The 17973-nt window shown below is 36.8% G+C and overlaps 1 protein-coding gene across 1 annotated transcript in view; it reads right to left on the bottom strand.

Annotated features, from left to right (window-relative positions):
* The window catches only part of LOC105563628 (connectin-like), a 141903-nt gene that overhangs the window by 87597 nt on the left and 36333 nt on the right, over nt 1-17973 (bottom strand). Inside the window, exon 2 of the mRNA XM_012015365.1 lies at nt 12765-12841. The gene's annotated coding sequence lies outside the window, so the exon portion shown is untranslated. The remainder of the gene's footprint in view (nt 1-12764; nt 12842-17973) is intronic.

The following is a 17973-nucleotide window of genomic DNA, read 5'->3' on the forward strand; positions in this document are numbered from 1 at the left end:
CGATCGACCATCGGGCACTCGAAGCGATTTTTGCGAGCAACACGAACTCGCGAGCTTTCTCCGCCGCTCCGAGGCATACAAAAAACATAGAATAATGCTATGTGAGATCCGCATGAATCACCATCCGCGCGATGAGGTCGAGAACCTTAAGCTTGCACTTATACGCGCCCAGGGAGATTTTTATCTTTTAACTAAATCGTTTCTAGCCCAATTACGTCGTTAAATTGGTTTTCTTTTCTTTCACACCTCCGGTAAGTTAATGGAGTAGAGATTTTACTTGTAAATCGAGCGAGGTGCGTATTTTTAAAGAATAGGGTGCTCGTATGCTTAAAAAATCATTATGAATATATAAATACATAACAAGTCTAATCTTATACAATACATAGTTGAAATAAAAAATGAAAGAAAAAATAAATTCATCTAACGCGTTGAATTTCTAAAATATTAGTTTTTTAATTTATAAAAGGGGAAAATGAACGTAAATTTTTAATTCCGCGCAACTTTTATGCACAATCAGATAAAATACTTTCGTTCTTTTGGAATAAGATAGCAAATTTTACGCTGTACGATATGAGAAAAATGGTAATGGAAATGCTTGTAACGTGAATCATTGAAATCTAAAACTTGCGCATCCGTTCGGTCGATCTGATATATAAATGTTTCGAGTAAAAATAACACGATATATCGGATGGGCAAGAGAAAGTAATGAAGATAGAATGATGTATCGTTTATCGGCCGACTACTAATTTTAGATAGTGCACGTCAAGTGGCTCGTCCGAAAATGCAATAACGTTCAATTAATTCGATGCTTGTCGACAGATCGTCATATTCATCAAGTTAATCACCGCCACATGTCCATATCGGCTTTCAGTTTACGCCTATAAAAGAACTGCCGTTGCCTTCTTAGATATTTTTGGTCAGTTATTTTTATTCTTAGCACGCGTGAGGGTGATGAAAATATAACTGCGTCGAAATTTCGAAAGGTTTCGAAATTTCTGAAACTCGAAATTATTACATTATTATCATTTGTATTAATATACTCGAATTATCATGTTCGTTAATATAATTTTATCTTGAACCTGTACTTTATTATTTCAGTATTAAAAATTTATACAGATTTATATTTCAGGGATCGTGCAAGTTTAACTAATTTATTTATTCAGTGTCGTTCTCGTCGGAGTGATAAGAAGGGTACGCTGCGACATGTTCATTTATCACGACAACGAGAATATATCAGAGCTTTTTTAAACTGTAATGAGTTAAATCACTCGACAAGTGTGTTCGATTTTACACGTGCTGCCTATCGGAAAGAAATTTCTCAGATATATTGGAGCTTCCGCTTTAAAATCCGGTTTAAATCATCGACGTTACACGCTGGAGCGGGGTAACGGTCTGTGGAGCCAAGCTAGGATCAATTAATTTATTAGACTTATTTATACCGATATTAGGTAGCTAGGTATGGAGAGCCGGACACAGGAAAAAGGAAAGAGAGATGGGTTCATTCTTCTATACGAATCGAAAAGTAATCATTCACCACCGAAAGAGAAAGAGAGAAAGAGAGAAAGATGAGGGGCTGGTAAAGGGCTATAAGCGGGCTATCCGGAAATTAAATCCTTCGAACTCGTCCGCGATAAATCACTCTTCCTCGTGAGGCGCGAATTAGGCCGCTCGATATTAAGGAAATAACAGCAATTTCATACCGCGGGATAGTTATTACCATAACTAGGTTAACGCGCAAATCACGTGGGGCGGCTTTTAACAAATATTTTCCGCGTTCGTTAACTCTTCTTCAATGCATGAGCGCTTTTGCGTGAAACTTCCGGTAAACGTGATTAAAATCGAACCGGCCGCGTAAAATCTTTGTTTAGCAGCCGTTAAACAAAGTCTGCTGAAATTTTATAACAAAACGTCTCGCAGTGGCAACAAAATTCAAAATATTTCACGTCGCCCTTTAAACGAGGAGAACGGAGTCTGTTAACTCGGTCGGAGTATGCGAATTGTATTTGTTTAATTTACAGAGTCTCGTGTTCAATGTCAACACAAGATACGATTCAAATGGCGCGGCGGTTGCGTTTAGCGCGATAAACTCGCGCCGCGAGGATACAAAGCCAGATGAAAAGAGCGGCGCGCGACATTTCAAGAACGAGTCGCGCAGATACGACGATTATATCCGGAATTTCCATTAACAATGCACGCGCAGGAGAAACCGTAGGTACAACGCGGAAACCGCGGAGCACCCGCGGGGCGTTCACACACATGTCTATGCGCCCAACACTACTGCCATACCAATATTATTCCAATTACGGCACACTGTGGTGCAACTCGCGTGTCGAATAATACCTCGGTTATCGTTTTTAATCCGTAATACGCCCGGTTGCAAAATAAAAAAAATGCACAGCCGGAATATAATGAATGTAATGCGGAAAATGCAAAATAATGACTTTGACAAATAAGTAGAAGAATTATCTTAAGTATTCTCTCAGCAATCTTCAACTAATCTTTGCCATGGACGAAAGTAATTTTTATTAGGCGCTTGATAGGACAATAGCAGAATTGCTTTTTATTATGTTTCGTACAGAAGATTATGTGTTCCTTTACTTTTGTCAAAGACGATATAGACATGGAGAGTAAGAAAAAGTAGTTCCAATACATGGCATACAAGTTTTATGCCATCTGTAAAGATACTAATGAAACAAAGCGCTGGTACGGACCACTGATTAAAAAAATTAAATGGAAAACAGTTACACTAAACATAAAGTGAGGGTTGTTAGGATCGACGCAATGTAAATAAAAATGTCCAACAATTTTATTGTTTTATCTATATGGAGTAAAGATCTGTCAGTACTCTAGAACGCAAATGTTGCTTTTATACACTTGAAATTTAATGGAAGCACTTTTTACATTTCTTTCCGTTTAAAATCATGACATGTGACTTGATACACGTTATTTCAAACGGCAAGAAATAAAACTACACATTGTGTGCGGTAAAAGTAACGCACGTGGATTTAGAGCGCAATTTAATTTACCATCCCTGTGTACTTCAAAAGATAACGAAACATAAAAATTAATGTTTAATTTTCTGAAACAAACGAACGGAGAGATTTCACAATTGCATTGCGTGTCAATCCGCGCGCAGTCGACTTCATCATCAGCGATTGCTGAGGCTGCAAATCGAGTTCGCGACAAGCGACTCTTTTTTTTTTTAAGGAGGGTGAGAAAAAGCGGTGAGAAAAAAGAGAGCAGGCCAAACTGCTCCGAAACTCCACCCCGTCTGGCGTGCGAATGCACATCCTGAAAATTTGAAACTGTTGTCCCACTGGGAAAAAAGGAACAGCACTAGGAGAGTCGTCCAAATGAATCGTGGACAATAGGAATATACGGACCTGGCATAACGATATGATGCAACGGTGAGCAATTATGCGAACAAAGACTCGCATTTTAATTTATTTCAGAAACTTGATCAAGCACGATATGCATTAATTACAAAAATTGTAGCACTTTTCCATGCGGCATTTTATTAATGCTTTCTCGTTATGCAATCAACCCGATTGTAATGGAACGCATTACAAACGCACGAGAGGCCTATATTTGTCAATTAAATGAAGCCAAAGCGAATGAAAATTCAATGACAGAACAAACGCAAAGGTAGAATAATGTGCATGGCTTTGCAAATTGTTTAAACGTTATAAAATGCGAGCGTGATTCAGTGAAGAGGTTGGAGTGCAGCTTTTCCTTTGATATACAGATTGGCGCTCAATACTTGTCGAACTTCACAATATTTTATAGTAATTAGATTTTGCGCTATAGGTATTTTACATTTTTTTACCAATGTCTCTGGAAAAAAAATTAGTGCATAACGAGACTACAAAAATTCCAGTTTCATTATTTCACAACTGAATAAAACTGAATTGTTATAAGTATGTGTACGTATACGTACTGTATGTATACAATAATCAATAACATCTTTGTCTGAACGTAAAGATCCAAAAGATCTAAACAAAAAGGGAATTCTTTGTGAAAAGAAAAGACTAATTAAAATATAGAATAACATTATTTCGTACAAGGTTTTGCTTCCTTCGAAAACAATTATTTTGGAAATTGTTTCAATAATTGTTGAAAATATTATATCGAACAAAACTTAAAGCTAAAGGGAAAATTGTTCTCATCGGGTGGCTATGAAAATATATATTAAAAATATTCAAATTTATTTCCGTTTTATAATCACTAAAAAGGAAAAAACAATAGTTTTAACTAAAAAGGAAAAAAACAATAGTTTTAACCGCAACGACGTAATCAATGCAAACTCATCAATCCCATTCATATATTTTTATCGTTTATAAATTTTCTACGTGTACTCGCATAAAATTTAATGCGAGACTTCTGTGTTGTACCGTGCATACGGGAGCGTTAAAATTTACGGTGTGTTCTCACTTGCTTGTTCGATCTTCGTCGTTTTTCAAAGCGTTACAGCGTAAAGTGCATCGCACTTATGCTCAGCTTACGGGTTACAAAACATACACGTTTTGTAAATGCAAAAGCGTTTAGTAAAGAGCGCGCGCAGCTTAATATGTTGACGATAACTAACAATCAATAACGGTATTGTCTAGTGATTATTAATCGGTCCGCATTATGCAATGCCAGGATAATATCTAGCGCGCGAAACGATCCGTCTCGCTAATTGCGATGCGCGATATATCGCGCAACTGATGTCGAACGCGACGTAATTAGTGCGTTAGTCATTAAAGGCATCAGATTCAACGTCAGAACCTGAGGAATTACGGTCGCATGCGATAACTGCCGCCTCGCCATAAACTCAAGAACGTATTTATGCAGGTAAAAGCTCTGTTTCATTTTGCTGCGAACTAAATTAGTTTCAGTTTCGCGAAATATCGCATCGCGAGTATATATTGTAAAATGCGCGAAAGAATGCGCGAATATAGAGCTCCTGCTGTAATCACCTTTAGCTTCAATGCCCTTTTTCCGTCTGGAAGAAAGTTTCTTCGATCTCCTTTTGAAGAAACTTCGTACTCCCAATACTATTTAAAACAGAAACCCGGCGGAAAAACAACAAATCTTTTGCATGATTCTAGCGTGTAATGAAGTCGACTCGGCGATTCGGGATTATTCAGCGCGCCGTTTGCAGGCACGGCCCGAAAGCCCTTATTTCAACACGATTATAAATATTTATCTTTCATGAGGCACTTAGTATCTGCGTAGCGAGACACATTGGCAATTCACGTGTCTCGTCGTGAATTTTTCACGCCGTTTTAGCCGTGGCACTGCCATGGAATATCGATGACCTTTAAGTGGTATTTCTAAATTCGAAAACCTGACAAGTGCAGTGCACGACCTTTAAAGACCCTTTCCATTTTCCATTTTCCAGTCGTCGCGATATCAATTCTTCACCGCCCCTCTTTGTTCCTTGAATTTAATATATATTTTATCTTCTACTTTTCTCTCTCTCTCTCTCTCTCTCTCGCCAGCTCTTTTTTATATTCAATCAAAATGAAAATTTAAACTCTTAACTTTATTTGAAACAAAATTTAACGAAAAACTAGTAAACTTTTGAGCTGATAGTCGACACAGGTGCGATTTCAACAGTAATATAACTGGCGCATTCGAATTACTATTGCGAAGTCGTAAAGCTGCGCATTCACGCTGGACAGTTAAATACCGTCGAATACATCTCGACATATGCGCGTTCTCCGCGGATTTGCATCGCTCGGCGAGTCAAACGACGGGTAATCCCGTGTGTGACCACGACACCGTGGATATACATACCTATCTCCGTGGCACACAATTTTCCGTGTTCTCAGTCGACGAGAAGTACATCTCTCTGCCGAGGGATTGCAGTTTAGTTACCTTTTCGCGTTTTTCGACGTTTACGTGACTTATAATCCAAAAGAAGAAATCAGATTTACCACTCTCTTTATTTCGTCATTCTAGCAGGTTTACAACGTCACTGCAATGCATAAAACTCTTATTTTTTTCTATCTATCTGTCATTACGATTGAAATAATTTTATATTAATTTTGGCGCAATCAAATATATGATTGAAGATAATTCAGTAATGGTCTTCACATTTTTTAAATTGCTTCAATTAAATACTTGAAATACAACATGTTTTCAACACGTTGACATCGAAGAGACAATATATTATTATATATGAAATTAAATAAGTCAACCTCGACTGGCAGAAAAAAAAACCTTTATCTGGTGAAGGATGAATACCGTTTCCGCCTCTGGTTTAGGCCCTTCTCTTACCAAGTGAAATAAAAATAGATACACCTCGTCATATACGATATATATTGTACATATAAAATATGTCCAAGTTACGTGTCAAAGGTTCTGACACGTCTTGACTATGAATTGTCTCGGATCACAAAATTTAAGATCTATACATATTGATATCAATATTTTTTAATGGACTATTCTGACCATCACAATTTTATAACTCGGACATACTTTATACGTATATCGTCATATTCGACAGGATGTTCTTTGTTGTGTAACGAGGCGCATCTATTTTTATCTCACTTCATAAGAGAAGGGCCTAAACCAGAGGCCGAAACGTTCTGTTTTCTTTACCAAATAAAGAATTTTTTCTGCCAATCGAGTTTGACTTATTTAATTTGATATTCTAACACTGGCCATTTAAAGAATTAAAGTTATTTATTGTATAAGCACGTGTGTGTGAAACACTTTTCCGACACGAAAAAAAAGATGTATCAACAGGATCGGTGTAATTGAAATAAAATCGTTGAAAGAAGTTCAATATTAATAAATGAAAAACATCAGATTGTTGTCTTAATAAGCTGAATATTTGGTTCAATGCTTAAAATTGAAATCTATAGCAAATACAATTGAGTGAATTATTTATGTTTGTGGCAACCCGTGACGTTAACGTTTAATTCATGCAACTTCATTTTGCTTAATTCAACAGCGTATTTTCCCCCGTGCACAAATATGGAATTTATAACATAAACTGCGCCTTTAATGTCGTGTTTAACTAAAAAAATTGCAAACGTTTCGCAAAAACCGAACACACTTTTATAAAAAAAAATTGTGTTCCAACGCGATTACAGTATATACATAATACAATATGTAGGGAGTGGAACAGCTAAAGTATTAAAACATTTTATTAAATTAAGTATTAACGAAAAATATTTTAGACAAAAATTGTGCAATTTTGGATGGGAAAAAAATGGCGAGTTTGGCTTAATCTTGTCCTCTCAATGCCATTTTTTGATTATTAATGGAACCATTCTTATAAAAATCATTTGAGTTTCTGTAATAATATCACAAATTCGAAAACTAAATACGTATCCTTATCTCGAGAAAATAAATTGCGCGAAATATTCCTATTTTAACAGAAAAGGAGATAGTCTACATGTAGCTATTCTATTCGGATAACAGAACACGGAATATTGAAATAGTTGGACATTCGAATAATGGAGCTTCCGATAACGGAGATTCTACCTTCTAGTCGATTACATCGTTGTTCCGGCTTCGACAACGTTGTTCACGCTTCAATCGTCGGTCTCCGGTATTCGACTTTTGCGATATTCGATCGGGTCGATTCGCTAATGGAGGAAGCGACGTTTCGACGCTTTGCCGATCGGCCGGAAATATGGATATTTTCGGTTCGTTAGGGATTACAAGCCCGGTAGCTGTAACCCTCCGCGTGGAATATTTATTCCACATCTCGTTCGATTCCGGTATTCCGATATTTCGTGCGATCTCTGCTATATACCTGGCGATGTCTATGTCGCGCGATAGTAATGGCGAAAGTATTTCATACCCGATCGCTATTTTTGCTCGACTGGCGATTTAGCTACGGCGTTTCTATTCACAATCCGATCGATGCGCATAGTATATGCATGACTGGAATATCTACCGCAATTTTTCCCTTTCGGAAGAGTTCTACAGCCGATCAAGCGTTCCCCACGATCTGCATGCTGACTACAGCTGACCAGAAAAATCTATCAATCTTCTTGTTTTTAAACATACGACTCACTTGCTATGTATTACTACTAATTAAAATATATGCATGTACTTACTTCATTTGTTTGGCACAAGTTTTGCAATTCAATAATGATTCGAATTAAGCTAATTCATTGAATCCTACATTTTACGCTTACAGCCTTAGCGAAAGAAAGAGCATAAATTCAAAATTGCATTACAACATTTTGTTAAAATTATTCTCTTAAAACAAGTATATTTCACTTCAATTAATTTTATTTTATTTTATTGTTTTATTTAATTAATGTCACATTGGAGAGAGAGGGTGAGAGAGAGAGAGAGAGAGAGAGAGAGAGAGAGAGAGAGAGAGAGAGAGAGAGAGAAAGCCCCTAGAAAAGTAGATAAAAATAATTTCTATTGAATTTATATATTTTTTAATAAGTTACTACATATTTATGAAATAATTCAATAATATTGTTGAAGTTAACACGTTGCTATACGGTTCAATTTAAAAGGTGTTCAACGAAATGAATAAATTACATGCGACTAAGTTGCGTAGACACGCAAAATGACGTGGATGATATTGTTCCAACGAAATAAAAACGAAGATACCTCTGATAAAAGTACCGCGGAAATAAATATGATCAACTTTTAATTAATTGAACATCAGCTGTTATCGGGATTTCGTGTTTTCTCCATTCTATTCTACACAAACGTACAAAGCGGAATTCAAACAAACGACGCTTATTTTTGGCTTGTCAGATCGAAATTAATTTATAAAACAATTTCTGTTAAAATTCAGATCCCCCAATGAACTTTTGTTAATAACTATATCCCTCGTTAACCTACGTATATCCAATTTAAATCGATATAAAAAATAAATTAACTTTTCATATCGGACAAAGTATTTTTATGAGTTTAAAAAATATACATTCAATAGACATAAAAATAAATTAGATTAAATGTGTATTTCTGTTCTGTGTAAAAAAAGATATATATATGTATATTATACATATATGTATATGCAAAGTAAGAATTAGGAGAAAGATTATGACACAATATAAATATGCAATAAATAATAACGGTAAAATTTATCTAAATGATAAATCAACATCTCGAAAGAAATAAGTTTCCACATTGTGGCTTCAAAATTATAAGTAATGGTTAACAAACGAAAAGGGGAACACGAGAAGGAAACTGGATACAAAGCGCGAATCGTTATTTTGTAAAAGTTTGAAATATAAATCGGAATTTAAGAACGGCGGGCGGTATTATCCGCGTCTCTTTCCTTCGCTCGGCTTAAACACAATCGATCATGGCTGCCGCGGAGATGGATTGAGGAGGCAGGCGTTATTTCAGAACAATATCCGTGGCCGATACGAAATTCCGAGGTCGATGAACCTGCGATTCGGACTTGGTTGACTGTAATTGGGAAGAACGTCTATGTAATTGGAAGGGATACTGTGTTCTAATGGACAGAAACTAATATTTCTCAGCACCTTTGATAATAGGTAGATACCAACTTCGGCCGATTCGTTTAGTTTCTCGTTTTGTGTTGCATTGATTCGGATATTTCATTTTCTTATCATCAATTTTATAATCTCGCATCGATCAGATGAAAAAAATTCAGGACAGACAGGGTTGAAAATAAAAAGTATTGCTAATTGTAAAAGTATTAAGAATTTTGAGAAGTGTAAAAATATTTTAACTTTCGGCAATATTTTAAGAGCAATTTTCAGAATATCAGGAATATCTGTAGATTCACAGTCTCATCTTCAATGAGAAAAAGAGAGATAAAGTTAGAGAAAGAGAGAGAGGGGGGGGGGGAGAGAAAGGAAGCTTTTACTTTCTGTAATAATTTTGTTCTCGTAATCAAGAATATTCGAAACAATCGAAACAAAACATCGTAGAATATCCCATACAATTTAAACATCAGCGTACGAGAGAAATAGCAAGGTTCTAGCCGACGGCGCAATTAAAATTTTCGGCAACCACCAAGTTCGGTAGCCGAAAAAAAAAACTTTCAAGCCTCGGGAGAAACTACTAGCCATTAGCGAGGAGCATCCCCTGCATCCAAGTTCAGCCTGCAGGGTGAGCGAAAGCGAAAGGGAGAGAGCAAGAAAATCGGCGAACCAGCACGAGGGAAGCAGGGAGGAGAGGGAGACGGCCCATTTCACGGGCTTTAAACACTCCGCCCCGGAAAGGAGAGAGAAAAAAAAGAAGGAAGGCCCGGTAGAATCTGATTCCAGCCATTCGCCCACTGCTGATTTCCTGCTCGCTGCTTTCTGGAAATAAGGGTGGAGACTTTTCGCGGCGGATGCGCGTGATACCAGCTACGTTCCCTGTTCCACCTTCGTCCTACATTATTTTCGTTTCCCCTCTCGTTCTGCACGAAAAGGCCTAGTTTCGAGCACTCTAAAAGAAATGACGTATGCGTGCGAAGGAAAAATGAGGGTGGAAAGTACAGAACGATACAAGGGGTGACGTGGAAAGGATAGGAGGAGACCTCGCTTCAAAGGGCGATTTGTCGACAGTCAACATGACAAAGACATTAGTCGGCCCGAGGGCGAGAAGGGATGACCCCTTCGGATCATTAAGGAAAAACAGTGGTGTGGAGGGGTCTGCAGGGAGAGAGGGAGGCGAGAACGCAAAGGCCTCGCCGGAGGTGACTGCGCGTCGCGGAATTCTCGCTAAGCCATCTCAAAGGATGTCACGCGCGGAAAAATTAATTTTTTCCCTACGTTGTCCTTTTTGAAATTCTCCTCCTTTTCTTCTTTCCTCGCCCTCTTCTTCGCCCTCTGTTTTGTCTCCATTCGTTATTTGCAAACAGTGCTTTTGATGAAAATTCTAGCGTTTCCTGTCCCGCGTGAAAGCGAATGCATTCTTCCGGACGGTTCGTCCTATTCGATGCGTTTCCCATCTTTTAGCTTTACCAGTTCGGAAAGGATCTCAGAAAGCTAGGTCGCTATTTTCGTTTTCTTTTCTTTCATTTCTAAAACTGCTTTACGGTATACACAATTGTTCAATTTAAAAGGACAGTATTGAACACACATATAAAATGTAGATGTAACGTTTAATTCAACAATACCATCGTATTGCTTTTATTATTCATTAGACAATTCCAAATTAATCTATTGACTCTCTAAAAATCAATCGCTGGATTATCACTGAAAACAGTGAACAGTCACTGATTTAAAGTTATAAGTATACCACAGCGATTTTCAATACTATGTATACTTATAACTACACTGATAAAAAAATATCTTAATCAAAAAAATATTACTTTACTGAAAAAATTGTTCATTAGGTGGCTCCTAATAGTTTGTTAACTTCAATTTAAAAATTATTAAATGTCAAACAGTAGATAATTTTAAATTTAAAAACTTTTACTTTAATGCTATAAAATGTTTACTAAGATACAAGTTTTACAGCGAAGAAAATTGAATTTCTTATTTGACAAAAACAATGATTTCATTTAATAAACAGTATTCTCTATCTCATGAAATTTTTAGTTAAATGTAGAAAATGTAATGATTTAAATTAGTTTACTTAATATAATACACAGATTTACTTGAAATTTGATATTTTTCTTTAAATAAAATAAATATTTAATTCAGTAAAAAAAATAATTTAAGTAAATATATTTAGTTCGTTAAAATAATTTTTTGTCAGTGTACAAATCAGTGACTGTTCACTGTTTTCAGTGATAATCCACTAATTGATTTTTAGAGAACGCGTGCCGATATATTTATGTTCCTCTTTATTTCTATCTTCCTCTCTACGTAAAGGAAACGAAAACCTCTCTTTTACGAGCAGCTATGCCGGCAATAGCATGCAACATACGAAATCCAGACCCAGAGTAAACGGAAAATTCGTAAAACTTAAGGAAAACGTAAAGAAATTCAAAAACAACGTCAGAGCCAAGACGACATTGACGGTCGTTTCAATTGATACCGCGCCCGCGGTTCTCTCGAACCTTACACAAATAAGTTTCAAACATCCGTAATCTTTCTCGTCTCCTTCCTTTTTCCTTTTCCCTCTTTACACTTTCGATTCGGGCTTTCAGCAGAAACCGCCAATAAATGAAAGAGCGAGAGAGAGAAAGAGAGAATTGGCAAGCTGTTCCTGCGACCGATCGAAGCGTTCTCGGTAGGAAAGAGCTTTTCGCAGTACGAAGAAAATTCCGGTGGCTGAAGGCCGTAGACGGTAGAAGGAGGATGGTGAGCAGACTTGGATCATAGATCGATTCGGAGACAAACATTTCCAATCAGCGTGGAAAAGGGACCGGCGGAGGTTATCGTCGCCTTTTCGCCCTCATTTTTTTGCTCTCTGATACAGAGACTAAGAGGAGGCGTGACAGGAGGCTGTCGATTTTTATCGAGTTACAAAGGGCGAGGAATTAGCGCTAAGCGAGAGTGCAGAGAGCTAAAGCTTAGAAATTAAATTTCCTCGGCCAGATGTTTCGTCCGCTCCTCACGAATAGACGTCTGCTTTTCCTTCGCCATGTCCACAGCCGGAAAACAATAATGGAGGCCGACAGGGAGTCGAAGGGGAGAAGGGCAAAGCCCAATCTCATTTCACAAATAATAGATTAAAACAAAAGCTTATTCATGAGCAATGCCTATCCAACGTTTAAATAATTGTACTATTTATAACTAACTGAATTAGTTAACTAACTTTATTATTAATTCGAATCGCTTGTTTGAATAAAGGTATGAGATTCTTCTCCTCGATTATTTAAAATGATTTCGATTCTCCTACTATTTGTATACTTTAGCATCGTTACAACTATATCCACTTACCCAAAATCACGAATCTTTGCCAGAAATACGGGATGTATTGATTTCCTATGCACTATTGGATAAAATCACTAGATCACCTGAAAAATAAACGAGTAAAAGTTTAAATTAGTAATCAGAATGAATAATTAAAATAAACAAAAAATCTGTCTTTAAAAGTAACATGTAAGAGAACAGTCTCTCCTCTCCTAAAACAGACGATAGGTAATCTATTAACTAATTAATAAATAGAAGCAAGTCTATGTTTAAAAGAAGCTTACAAAACAGGTATGCAAGCGAAATTATCAAGTTTATCAAAATTATGTAAGAAAAATAAATGTTCAAAATAACAACCGCTAATCAGAAGCAAAGACAATACGAAAACGTTTTTATTTCGCTGTATCTTGCAAATGCGCGACCAGTCAAGTTTCGATTAAAAAGAAAAAGAATCCCTGGAATCCTTTGTTTCGCCTCGGTAATTCAACTTCGAATTGATCAATTAACTGCGTTGCTCTTGTGCCACTTTCTCCACCACAGTTGATTTATATTCCAATTTCTGTCTCATAATTGAGACAAAAAGATATAATATTCGATCAACCGTGCGATTGCGCCCTTAACTAATTGTTTCCATATTACTAACACCTCTGCATTATACCTGCGACAAAACTAGTACATTAATTGCCGCAAGAATGGAGCGACATTAATCCGGTTTATTGTTCGCGGCGTTTGGAAACCGTTCGGTCGTTATTTCGCGGCTATGCACGAATATTGGGTCGCGCGCGCGGAATATCAAATTACGAATACGAATAATTAATCGGATGGTAGAATCGCGCGCCGTTCGCAACCACGAAAAAGCAGCTTTTTACTATTTAGAAACATAATTTTAGAAACTAAAAGCCAACGATAACATAATTGCGCACAAACAGCTCCTTCGAATTCAAGAAAGTTATTTGGTCATTTCCAATCGCTTTTTACACAATTTTAATTTTTAAAATATTCTACCTAGTCGCACTTTTGAGGAAAAAAAAAGAATTGTAAAAGGTGGCAAAAAATTTAACGTTAAAAGTTATATTTACGCAGCTATGATGTGTGACATGTTGGAAAAGTTGTAATGCATTTGATATTAAATAAGAGATAAAACTCTTAGGTGTCAGAACAAAATTGTGATTGACAATAAAATTCCTTAAAATAAAATTCTCGATAACAACGACAAATCTTGATGACATGTGCTTAATACTGTTAGTATTTTTCTATATATATATTTTTTTTTATGTTACAATCAATCAAGTAGTATCGTAAAAAAGATATTCGCGACGTTTTCCCAAATAGCACTCCACGTGACAAACGGTTGTTCCCGATTCGTTTATCGAAATCTAACCATCATTCGCGAAACTGAAACGAAACTGACCATCACTCCCTTCAATCAATCGTCCTCGCGGCGTTATTTACACTACAGCCAAGTTTTCATTTCGACAATACCACGAGAGCCTGTAACACGGTAAACGAATTGGCGGAAAAGTATTTTTTCAGAAGATATATCACTTTACGTACAACTTTATTTCAAAGAAGAGATAACAAGAACTATAAAGACTACTGCACTGACTACTGCAATCTCTTCCGTCGAAATTAATTGAAGATTTACGAAGAACTTACTCTTTATCCCGAAGGACATTTGGTGTATTTTTATTGCTAAAATTATGCCGCTATTAATCATCGACGCGATGGTAGCTAGACACCCCTTATACGCTGAAAGCAGCACGAAAGGAAAAAACGCGGTCATCGTCACGGAACACAAAAGTCACCCTCATGCAACCACGTAACGACTTCCGCGATGCTCAAGGGATGCTCGCGGGAGTGAGAGAAACCGTGATGTCATGGCGGAAATAGAAATTAGGGAGCTCGCGAAGCGAATCACCCCAGAACTTGTCTCCTAAACTACTGCCGTTCTTAAATCTCCGCGAGAGAGAACGACGCCGTGGTTCACATAAAAGTTATTTATTGGAATGCAGTTAAACGTTCTCGTCGTCGAGAGTGGACGGAGGTGCGTTTTGTCCGTACGTGTGCGTGGATGGCACACGAACACACTCGCGTCAAGTGGGTTTTCGATTTATTATATCGCCATCGGCGTTTTTCCGGACATTATTATCGACCAACGATGGAGGGCCACCGCGCGATTCGCCACCGATGTCTCTTAAATCGATTTAAGTATATCGAGGCGACATGTAAAGCTTCCAATCGCCGGAGACCCGCATTTTAAAAAAGCAGCAAATGTTATTCTACTGCGAGCTCTTTACGCATTGTTAAATTCGATGTCACTTTATCGCGATCTGTTTATTTACAAATTTCTACTGTAGAACTAACGTAAAAAATATGTTGATGGATTATTTAAATAAATCATTTTTCATCTCTTTCTCTCTCTCTCTCTTTCTGTCTCTGCCTCTCTCCCCCTCTCTCTCAAATTATGCACGCACACGTTCTAATATTACTTGTTTCATCATGTAATTTTTCGAGGAGAAATGAACTTCCATGACTTGTGTATTTTTAATTTCTAATTAATTTCTAATTAAAATTATATTTTATTATACATGTCTTTAAAATTGAATTTTATGTACACCTCACTTTATCTCTGTAATCTTTTTGCGCCTTTTCATATTTTCAATATATTCAATAAATGTGTACATTGTATACGTTTAACAATATATAAATACTTTTTTTAATAAGATTTTTTAAATTATTTTACATACATAACTAAAGGAAATACATATATTTTTGTCTCCTTGTGTAATGTCAAGTTTGTTATAGGATTTTCAACAAAAGTTAAATACGACCTGGAAGTGAATTATTATATTCCATATCGCGAGCACTATCAATTTACTTGCGCAACGCTTGTTTGATGAAACTGCATGCACATATAAATATGCGTCAATACGTTAAATTGCATTAGCCAAGCCATCAACCGAGCCTTCAAATTTGATATCTTAAAATGTTATAATAAATGCCAAGCACGGCTCTTCCATTCGATTACCTCTTCGATTGTTATCATCGGCATTAATTCCGATAAATTGTACATCAGTAATACTGTTTGTACTGTAAATGGGTATTTTATCAATATACTGTCAATGGAAAAATGAAAACTCAAATAAAATTCTGACTGCAGAAGCCAAAATAAGATAGTGCCAAATTAAATCTTTTTTCACCAGAGCAAAGTCAAATTGAAATTTATTTGAAAGAATCTTGTCCTCGTTTCTTCGGCTCGAAACTTACAATTCTTATTTCAAAAAGATGTCCCGACATCTTTGTTGAGAAAAATCGATCGAAAACAACAAAGAGGCTTGTAATAAAAATATATAGAGATATGTAGTTTCAAATTAAATCTTTTTCCATCAGAGCAAAGTGAAATTGAAATTCATTTGAAAGAATCTTGTCCTCATTTTTTTGGCTCGAAACTTACAAATCTTATTTCAAAAAGATGTCCCGACATCTTTGTTGAGAAAAATCGATCGAAATCAACAAAGGGGCCGGTAGTAAAAATATATAAGGATAGTTCCAAATTAAATCTTTTTTCATCAGAGCAAAGTCACATTGAAATTTATTTGGAAGAATCTTGTCCTTATTTTTTGGCTCGAAACTTACAAATCTTATTTGAAAAAGATGTCCCGACATCTTTGTTGAGAAAAATCGATCGAAATCAACAAAGGAGCCTGTAGTAAAAGGACACCCCGTATAAGTGTCACGAGACAAAGATCGGAACAAGCCATCTCGGCGATCGGTAAATCCTCGACCGTGATTTACAGCGTCTACTAGCGTCGTGGCGCCGTTTTCTTTTCCGCTAGCGCTCCTCGTCGAGGAATCGCTTTGCCGCTACATCGAATCCGACAAGCGCGACTCGCGGAGTTATAGACTGCCGAGTCAGATCTGTGAAGGAATTGCTTTTCGACAATTCGTATTTTCTTTAGCCACAAGCGTATTCCGCCCAATATTAAATTGATTCAATCTCAATATATCACTGTTGAAATGAAAAGATGATACGTAACTAGGCAGAGAGATATGCAGTGAAAATAAAATGCAAAGTTGAAAGACCAATTCGTGTTTCTTATTTCTCATATCTTGTCTGTTCAGTTCATTGCCAATCTGAAATATAGAGAAGAAAAGAATGACGAAACATCTCAGTAATCTCTATTGGTCGCGCAAGAGGGGAAAAGAACGAAGTGTACTCTCGTGCGCCTCGTAAAGAATCTCTTCGGGGTAACTAACGGTCCGAATCGGCCGGGATCTATCTATCGGCTCGAGGGCACCTCATTGGCGGGAGGCGTAGAATTTTAAGCGGCCTCTTAAATTTACTCGGCACCTTGCGGATAACAGGCGAGTTATCGAGTTATCGAGTTACGAGCTGGGGGAATAACGCTTATACCCGGAACGCCGCCGCTGCCGCCGCGCCGCTAAAGGCGGAACGAAGTTTTTGGGGGCGAGGTGGTCGAGGGATGATTCACCCAACGTCGAAAAACGCAAGTAGACGATGATGGAGGAAGGAAGATGGGAGGGCAAACTCCGTAGAGAATAAAGGATTCCGAAACTAGTCTTATTAAGGTTTCGTGGCAAATTTTCACTGCGAGAAAATTCATCCTACTAATGAGAGAGAGAGAGAGAGAGAGAGAGAGAGAGAGAGAGAGGGGGGGGGGGTAATGAAGCAGCTTTGCGCAAGAGGGACTTTGTCTTATATTAAAGAGACTTTGTCTTATATTAATGTGGTGTTTAACTTCGAAAAAGCGAGATCATAAATTCTAATAAATTTTTAAGGGAGCTTAATTTTCTTAGTTAACTTAGGGATTCTTATAAATATGAAATTTTACAAAACAACCATAATTTTTGTCAAATAGATATTAAACAAATACTAGATAAATAAGTATTAAATGAATCTTTTCACTGTAGACAATAAAATACAAAAACTTGAGAAATTCTTTAATCAATAACTTGAAATTATATGTTTTCTACATATTTTTATTTTACTCGTTCGATATCGTTAGAGTTTTTGTATGTATTTTTGGAGACGCAAAAGTGTCTTTAATAACGTTCAGTGTGAAAAGAATAATGAACTGCCTCAGACAGAATGCATCTAAAAGATTTTAGAACGTCATTAAGTTGTCTCTTATTGTTAGACATGTACATACATCTAAAAGATATCTTTATGAATGTCTTTATACATGTGACATTTGCTATCAGGGGTTTTAATAGT

Source organism: Vollenhovia emeryi, unplaced genomic scaffold, assembly GCF_000949405.1.
Source record: "Vollenhovia emeryi isolate VEMERY1.0 unplaced genomic scaffold, V.emery_V1.0 DF939173.1, whole genome shotgun sequence".
In the NCBI taxonomy this organism is placed as follows: Eukaryota; Metazoa; Arthropoda; class Insecta; order Hymenoptera; family Formicidae; genus Vollenhovia; species Vollenhovia emeryi.